Source organism: Pinus tabuliformis, chromosome 8 (genome assembly GCF_031772625.1).
Source record: "Pinus tabuliformis cultivar Carrire ecotype Pingquan chromosome 8, CPIR1, whole genome shotgun sequence".
Taxonomy (NCBI): domain Eukaryota; kingdom Viridiplantae; phylum Streptophyta; class Pinopsida; order Pinales; family Pinaceae; genus Pinus; species Pinus tabuliformis.
The window spans coordinates 875,134,737-875,144,131 of record NC_142294.1 but is presented as its reverse complement, the minus strand read 5'-3'; the positions used below and the strand labels follow the sequence as shown (position 1 = coordinate 875,144,131).

The window sequence follows — 9,395 nt, the reverse complement described above, 5'->3', positions numbered from 1 at the left end:
GTTCAGTCAATTTCCCTTTGGATCTCAGTCCAAAGAAAGCCTCCCATATAGTCCATCATATTCCTTTGTGTCTGTCATCTATCTCATTACTTCCTACCATTCAATCTACCAATATACTTCCACCTACCCCAGTCATGGTAGGCCAACAATCTCCCACAAAGATGGAAAGAATCATAGCTGCTAGGTATGGACCCCTGGTCTTGCCTGTTCCTTTGAATGCCATGCCTGCAGGAGAATATTAGAAATATATGCCCAAATTCACTGGTACAGAGGGAGTAACAGCTGAAGAACACCTTGAGTCTTTTTATAGTTATGCTGATAACTTAGATATTAGTGAAGATGATGTATGGATGAGGGTGTTTGTTCAGAGCCTTGATGGAGAGGCTAGGAAGTGGTTCAGACAATTGCCCCATAGGTCCATAGCAGACATTGAAGCATTGTATGATGCATTCCTAAAACAATGGGGGGATAGGAAAGATCTGCTCTATTACCATACAAAGTTTGGAAACCTAAAGAGGGAAAATGGGGAATCTAATATTATGGCTGCAGAAAAGCTTAAAAGTCATGTTGATAGAAGGAGGCAGAGAGGTGAGGCTTCTTCTTCCTTTGCTTCATCTTCAGAACCTAAATTAGACAAAATGACTAAAATGATAGAGTCATTGGCTGCTGAGATATCTAAGCTGAAAGTTGAGCAGAGCTTTGGAAAAGCAAGGCTTCCAAACACATTTGCTCCAAGGAATCCAAACCCATTCAGAAGAGCAAACGAACAATTGCAAATCATTCAAAGGGGTAAAGAAGCAAATGAGGAACAAAAAGCTAAGGCTCCTTTCTAGAATGTAGTCATGGAGGAAGAGCAGTTTGAAGAAGAGGATGAAATCCATTGCATGGAAGACAAAGGCAGTGCTGTCTTTTTGACATTGACTGCATATGAAGAATCATTACTACAGGACCAAACCAGTCAAGGATGGGACAGAGGGGCTGTTTTGCAGACTGGTGAAAAACAATGATATAATCTGAGGTCAAAAGCAAACAGTGTCAAGGAGAATCCTACCCAAAGAGCTGCTGTCCCAATAGAGCAACTGAATATCAGATAGAAGAAGTCAGCAACTGATCTAGTCATCCTCAAGGCACCAGCACAAGAGGTAAGAGGTCATGACAAGCCCCCTTCCCCTTTTAGCTTTGAATCAGAAGACCAAAAGTTAAAAATATATATACCTCTGATAGAACTAGCAAGGAGTGAAGTTTTTAGAAAGCCTATCCTTGATGCCCTTGAGCTGAAAGCCTTGCAAACCTCCACCGACTGTGTCAATTTGCAAGATGATAAATCCGCAGTTGTGCTTAGCCCTGTCAGAGCCTAGATTTGCCTAAGGCTGAAAAAGCAAGGTTCTAGGTCCACATCAAACCACGCTCAGCCTTGTAGCTAGCCCTACGAGGACAGGAGAGGGCTCTCTCAGGGTCACACTCAGTAAAAATAAACAATAAGGTCTGAGATGACTCAAAATGAATACTGATTTTAGGCTAGTAAATAAACATGAAAGAGGTAATTTAATGAATGATTGAATTTTCAGGACTGTATGGGACAAAGGACAACATGAGTGGAGAAATTGAATCAAAGACACAGCGTATTTCATGGAGCATGATAGGCAGGAAGTTTAGCAATCAAATTGAAATAATATGGAGTGGAAAGACTGTTGAGAAGCTGAAAAGGGCATAATAAATGAATCCCTTTCGAACGGAAGAAGACACACAGAGCATAAATGTTTTCCCAAGGCAAAGCAATAAACTGGATTCTACCTTTCTTACTTAAAAGCATTCATCTAGAAATGATTATGAATGAATGGTAAAACATAACAAGATACATATGAAACAGAAAGAAGAAACATATGCTAAACTCATACCACATGAATCTCATGAATCAGAGCTGCATCATTTCATTAATTCTTTGCCAAAACTGTATAGTGAAGTGTTGAGTTTTTCCTCCACACTTTTTTCCAAAACTCAGACACTTTACAAATGATTCTCAATACAATAAATAGACTCAAATGTTGAAAACAGATCGACCAAAATAAGGAATTGTTTAATCATCATTAACAAACAAAAGCTGAAGAGCCAACCATTTGTTCTGAAAGGGAGTAGCTTTCAATATGAAATTTGTTTGATGACCAATGAGTAGGTAGAACCTGTAGCGCAGACCTTCTGAATCGCAACTGAAAACAAAAATAGACCATCCAATCCTATTTCTCTGCTATGGTAGATGTCTTCGTTTTAAATTTAGGCGTTCGGTCTTTGACTGTTCGCTTTCCTTTTTTCCATTTGAATAAAAACTAATTCTTAATAAAAATGGTTTTGAACTAAGATTTTGCCTTTAATAAAGGGGAAATCGTATTGTCAATGAACGATCCCAGCTGCAATTTCTCCCTTTAAACATACACAACATAAATATGAGGTCAAAAACTGATTCCATAGAGAGTTTTGGGTGCCATCGTCTTTCACGAGATATTTTGATCATTAGATCGCCAAGAATTGCTTCAATGGGAGGTCTTCCAGGCTGTTTCCTTCCCAGAGGAAAATTCCAAAACGAATCTGAATGCTCAAAAACAAATATGTAGAACAAAATGACAGAAATTAAGACCATTGTGAGCAGTAACAGATATTAATCCCAATCTTTTCAATCTCTTTTGCAAGGAATTGGATTAACTCTTGCGGCCCATTCAGGTGATACTGACAATAAATCTCTTCCATTAGAGGAAAATTCTATTGATGTGATAACTGCACCAAGGTGAGCTCTTTTAATAGAATGCTACACTTGCATTTGTTGCACATCAACTATAGAGATATCTCCCTTGGTGCTTCCTGTAGAAAGGAATTTTCCATTCTGACTGATGCCAAATGTAGTGATCGGATTGTCCAGAAACTTCTTCCCTCCTAACTTTCTCCATGTAGTAATGACCCAGACTGCAATTCTTGATTTTCCACCTGAATTAGACTATAGTTAATTGCCTTTTGTTACAATGCAGAAAAGGAATGGCTTGGTTCCATCTCGAGAAAATCTACAAAATTTAATACTCTCACCCTGATCACGTGTTAAAGTAGCTAATGGTGCAGCCTTTATGATGTCCCATACTCTTGCAAGGCCGTCATTTGATGTTGAATTAAGAAAATTCGAGTCCAGGCTGAAATCTAAGTCTTTAAATGAACTGTGGGTTTTTGGTTGATCCAGTAAAACTTGCAAGCTGGGCCATTCAAAGATGTGAAGGTGTCCATCCACTCCTCCTGTAGCAAGCTTAGATCCATTAGCACTAAATGCAAGGCACTTTTGAGGTCCTATCTCTTGCATAGGAGACAAAACCATATCTGATACGTTCAGTTTTGAATTTCCATCCAATTCGAAAAACTTGCTTGGAGTAGAAGAAATGAAATTGTTTTGATTTTTATTGAAGCTGTGATGAATTTTTGTCTTTGAGGCTTTGTGTGCCGCCTCTCCTGGATGCGCCGTACTAGAGGAAAAATGCACTGTGGAAAATGCTTATGTGCATTGCATCGCGCCTATGCGCCACACCTGCTCCCAATGCGCCGTGCACACAACTACAATGCACAGTCCCGGTTTCAAACCACGATTTTGTTCCTCCACATTTATACTCGACTTTCTGTGATGTCTTTGGCGTGCAGATTGGTTGTAAAAACAATGGAATTACCTCATATAATTGAGAACTTGATTTTTGCTTCGTACAAACCCATTTTTGTAATGTTTTGGCTTCGGCTCTTTTCACATTTTAAAACAAACTTTGTTCCTTTGTTTCCTCTGACTTTTGAACTTGAATGATGAAACTTTTTGTCAAATTTTGCAGGGATGACTGATTTTGAATACGAAAAAGGATGACCAGGGCTGCGCTTGGAGATTTTGACAACTGGAAACTTGAAAAATGTACATGACATTTATTACAAAGAACAAAATGACGACTGTCTTCAAAATAGGGTTTTGAAGACAAGTCACGATCAAGCAATATAACAACGAAATTTTGCGATGAAAACTTATTCTGATCCTCCCTCTGGCCTTCTAGCATTAAACCCTAGACCTAATGACTAAAATAACTCTTTGCTAACCTAGACATCAAACAGGACTGTAAATGACCTTAAAATTGATTTGATGAACAGACCTGAGCCAGAAGGATAAGGCATGACGGGTAATGAGTGACAAGGCCCTTTCATTAGGTTATGGCAAAAAGAGAAATTATCTCTGACGGAGGGATGTAAAGACCGACTCTAACATTGGCTCCAATGGGGATGGTAGCTCCTTGGAGGTGCCAAGAACTACAGATCTTTGGGAGAGCAGATAGTGCCTTCATCCATTGGGCTATGGAGTCCATTATTTTGAGAAATCCACACAAGACTTTTGACTCAATTTATTTGACTAAAACTTGACTCAAGACCTATTTAACTGAAACAAGTACTTACAAAGCTTTTTGAATGGTAGCAGACCATCGAGATTTGAGGACTTAAAATCATGATGAAAACCAACTGCCTGCTAATGGAATATGTACAATCATGTGTAATGTGTCTTCCAATGTAACCAATCAAGCAGATGACTCCTTGATTGATTCTCTTGATCAGATCTTCTGGTCAACAATAGATACTGGTAACTGGGCATCCAAAAACATAATTGACCATGATGTCCTTCATCACTGAATACTGCAATAATCACCTTCACTGTTGACTGCAACAGATTTGCTAGAGGATCTTGGAAAACATGAAGATTTACCTCCTGTTGAAGAAACAAGGTGTCTTTTTCTTTTGATTCTGATCTTCCTTCATAATGTACTTCAATTCTTGGTCCTCAAATAATTCTGAACAAGTAGATGAGCATATCTCCTCTTGCAAAAACATTTCAAAACATGAGACATATGAAGAAGAACCTAAAAGGCAGTCCTGAATGTTTTGATCTTTTGTAGTATGAATATATTTTTGATCATATTCATATGATATAACAGCGAGATTATCGTGTTCCTCATTACATTCATCAATCATAAGAAAAGAAACTTCAGATGGTTCTTGATACTCAAACATGACATTTCTATCATTTACCAATGATTCATCCTGTTATCACTCCAGGAAACTCTCCGAGGTTGTAAATCAGAGATGCCTGGTAACATATAATTTTTAATATTGTTCTCTGAAATATTGGAATGAAAGATGGTGTGGATCAAGTCGGATAACCATTTCAGCTCTATTCACACTCAAGGCATGCATGAAAACCCCTAATAACACAAGGCTTTAGACTGCTAATGCTCAATAGTTTGTAGATTTAATGGATAGATGGAGAACACTGACTATGCCAGCAGGTTGCATACATGGACCTATACGAATGGCTAGCTACAGGCAGCAAATGAACTTACTGACTATACCGGCAGATGCATATATAATCACACATATAAATGGCTAGCCATAGGCAGCAAAGAAGCTTGTAAATCTAATATATCAAAGCAGAGATAAGATGACAGTTATCTGGCCTCAAACACACAGAAAACCTGAACAAACTGTTCAAGTGAAAGCATAGAACATAAGAGAAATGGATATTGAACATGTAGCAGCAAAAGAAGCTTGTATTACTAAAGACTACAGATGAGAAGCTTGAGAAAACAGGGAAGGAATAATCTCCAAAAGTTGAACCCTTGTTACATCTTGTTTTCAGCTATTTATAGCTTGTTTACAATGGTCCTTGGCCTTTTGAGGCTTCAGGTGTCTTAATCTATCCTTCTGTCTTGTTTAACTGATTGATTCCCTTAATAGGTAGGCATGGCTCGGCGGTTTTCCTCTTCTGACAGAGAAATAACCATACTCAGATATTTTGGGCGGCCTGTTGTGATGCATAGGAGCTCCCTCGTGCCAAAGATGCCCCATTATGTTCGTTAGGATGACTGCTGCACTGGCAGGGCCGTTAATGCTCCATGATTTCATTTGATTTGGGTTGAGGCGTGTAGTGGCCCTTCCCCTTCCCTTTCTGGGTTCTGTTTGCTGGCCGCTGTCCCTCCGCAGAATCCTTCTTCTGGTACATAACATAACTGCAGGGTTCTTTCAAGGATGGCTTGCTGCCTGAACCTGCAATGGAGTGGCTGCCGTTCTTATGAAATCCCTACACCGATCCCTTTCAGGCAATAGCTGTGAATGTTTCTTTTCTGTTATTGTGTCTGTCTGGGTCATAAACAGCGAAAACGCTGCGACACTGCTAAATCCCACCCATTTTTGTTTCACTTGGACTTCAAACATCCTCAAACATGGCATAACTTTCTATCGGGTCCGCCTTTCGGGTCACAGTCGCATATCGCAGCCGGCCGATCCCTTGCTTTTCTTTATATTTGGAAATTCATGAACAATGCTGCAAAACATGAGGAAATCGACTTTGGCAGACCCGAAAATATATGTATTTCACTTCCCGGATCCTTTCGGGTCTCGGCTTCATCGTTATTAGCATTCGCTAAGGCTTCCTGTGTATTTCCTTATACATTGACAATACACAAAATACAATGAAAATGGCCCCCGCACAGACTTGAAATATTATGAAAAATCCTTTATAGTGTCATCGGGTCCATCCCATCGGATCGGAGGCATGCTATATGTAAAGACCTCGCCCCTCAGAAAACGCCGATAGCGATATTCACCGCGGACTCGATAAGTTATTAAAAAATAACTCATAACGCCGTCGGGTCTGGCCCATTGGCGATCGCTGATATATGTTAAAGGCCCATCCCTTTGTTATCGCCGATAGCGATACGACGAAGCGATATCGGCGATCGCTCATCGGTAATGTATCATGTCGCTGCCTCTGCCTACTCCGACTTGCGATATGCCGACGCGACTTGGACCATTGATCGGCCAGATCCGACGGCTGAGGTTGATGCAGATTCATAAGCCTGCAAATCTTGGTTTTTATGTGATTTTTTGGGTATTTTCACCTTCCGATAGTGTAATTCTGCCCTCCAAAGGGCTTCCCTCTTGCAACCTCTTTGATCAGCGGACAGCTTTTGTCATGTCTTGATGATTTGAACAACAAACATGGATTTTGGGCATGACTATAAGCATATTTGCAGCCTTTGAGAGCTTTTTGAATCTATTTTTAATCCATTTGCATAGCAAAGCTAACACATCCAAGGAAACTTTTTCACTTATTTGAGCGAAGATCTCGTCTTGTTTTTCATAGAGGGAATGAACTACCTCCTCGTGAAGATCTAGTTCCAGTGGGATGAGAGCATTTAGGTCTGTAACTCTGTTTTCTTCATTTGAGGCAGCCTCAACAATGCAACTCTCTTTTATGAGATCCAGAACAACATGTTTTTCCTCATCACAATTTATCTCTCGTTCTGATTTATCATCATCACTATCTGAGATTGGAACATCATTTTCCTGCGTATCATCCTTTATTTCAACCAGATCTGAAATGAAACTTCTTCTTTCATCATTTTCAGCCATATGGAAATCTCCAACCTGCTGATCTTGATAAGTGCCCTCTAAGATTTTTGTGTGCTGCTGAAACGAATTTTCATACAATGCTTCCATGATTTCTCCATCCATCAATTCATTATCTCCATAAAAAGTCTCAAGATCTTCAATGAAACTACTAACGTGTTCACAACAATTCTGCACTAATATTAAGGATGGACAAGATTCTTTATACCTTTCAAAGAATATTGTATGAAAATCTTTTAGACAATAAATAGAAGTAGGTGGAAAAATTTCATACCAAGAGCGGGCTTCATCTTCGAGAGTAGCCATAAACATTTTCATCAAACAGTGTTCAGGAAAATCGATATTTAATTTATGCACATGGATGTGAAATTTCATCAGATGAAAAGCAGCATCATTACCTTCCACATTTCTGAACCTAGGCAAATTCTGAAGCCGATCCACCTTAGGCATTTTATTTGGAAAACTTGGGATGTGATCTCGGCTCATGGGAGCGTATCTTCTTGCAACCCATTCCATTTTGAAAATCTCAAAGCTATTGATCTCTCTACAGTGGAGTCACCATGAAGCATTGATTGCTGGATTTTTCAGTGAATGAAGTCGCCAGGTGAATGATTTCAGCCTTCTGATGTCTGATCGTTGTCCGCCATCAACAATCAGATCTGAACTTGATACATCTACTGGGGCAAGACAATATACAAGTCAAGTGTCACGTTCACAAGCTAGACCAGAGATTGACTAAAGCAGCATTTATCTACTTCACTGATGCATAGCAAAAGAATTTCGAAGGCTACCTGGCGTGACTTCAGGCTTCGTCTGTAGCTTATAAATCAAATGACATCAACAAGCAAACCATTTTCTTCCCAGTATGGTCGCCACTATGTTAGAGCCTAGATTTTCCTTAGGCTGAAAAGGCAAGGTTCTAGGTCCACATCAAACCACGCTCAGCCTCGTAGCTAGCCCTACGAGGACAGGAGAGGGCTCTCTCCGGGTCACACTCAGTAAAAATAAACAATAAGGTCTGAGATGACTCAAAATGAATACTGATTTTAGGCTAGTAAATAAATATGAAAGAGGTAATTTAATGAATGACTAAATTTTCAGGGCTGTATGGGACAAAGGACAACATGAGCAGAGAAATTAAATCAAAGACACAGAGTATTTCATGGGGCATGATAGGCAGGAAGTTTAGCAATCAAATTGAAATAATATGGAGTGGAAAGACTGTTGAGAGGTTGAAAAGGGCATAATAAATGAATCCTTTTCAAACGGAAGAAGACACACAGAGCATAAATGCTTTCCCAAGGCAGAGCAATAAACTGGATTCTACCTTTCTTACTTAAAAGCATTCAACTAGAAATGATTATGAATGAACAGTAAAACATAACAAGATACATATGAAACAGAAAGAAGAAACATATGCTAAACTCATACCACATGAATCTCATGAATCAGAGCTGCATCATTTCATTAATTCTTTGCCAAAACTATACAGTGAAGCGCTGAGTTTTTCCTCCACACTTTTTTCCAGAACTCAGACACTTTACAAATGATTCTCAATACAATAAATAGACTCAAATGTTGAAAATAGATCAACCAAAATAAGGAATTGTTTAATCATCATTAACAAACAAAAGCTGAAGAGCCAACCATTTGTTCTGAAAGGGAGCAGCGTTCAATATGAAATCTGTTTGATGACCAATGAGTAGGCAGAACCTGTAGCACATACCTTCTGAATCACAAATGAAAACAAAAATAAACCATCCAATCCTATTTCTCTGCTATGGTAGATTTCTTTGTTTTAAATTTAGTCGTTCGGTCTTTGACTGTTCGCTTTCCTTTTTTCCGTTTGAATAAAAACTAATTCTTAATAAAAATTGTTTTGAACTAAGAATTTTCCTTTAATAAAGGGGAAATCATATTGTCAATGAATGATC

General features: G+C 39.0%; 1 pseudogene; it reads right to left on the bottom strand.

Moving 5' to 3' along the window:
• Positions 1–2,365: 2,365 nt before the first annotated feature.
• Positions 2,366–3,700, bottom strand: LOC149238349 (SEC12-like protein 1 pseudogene; annotated as a pseudogene).
• Positions 3,701–9,395: the final 5,695 nt, after the last annotated feature.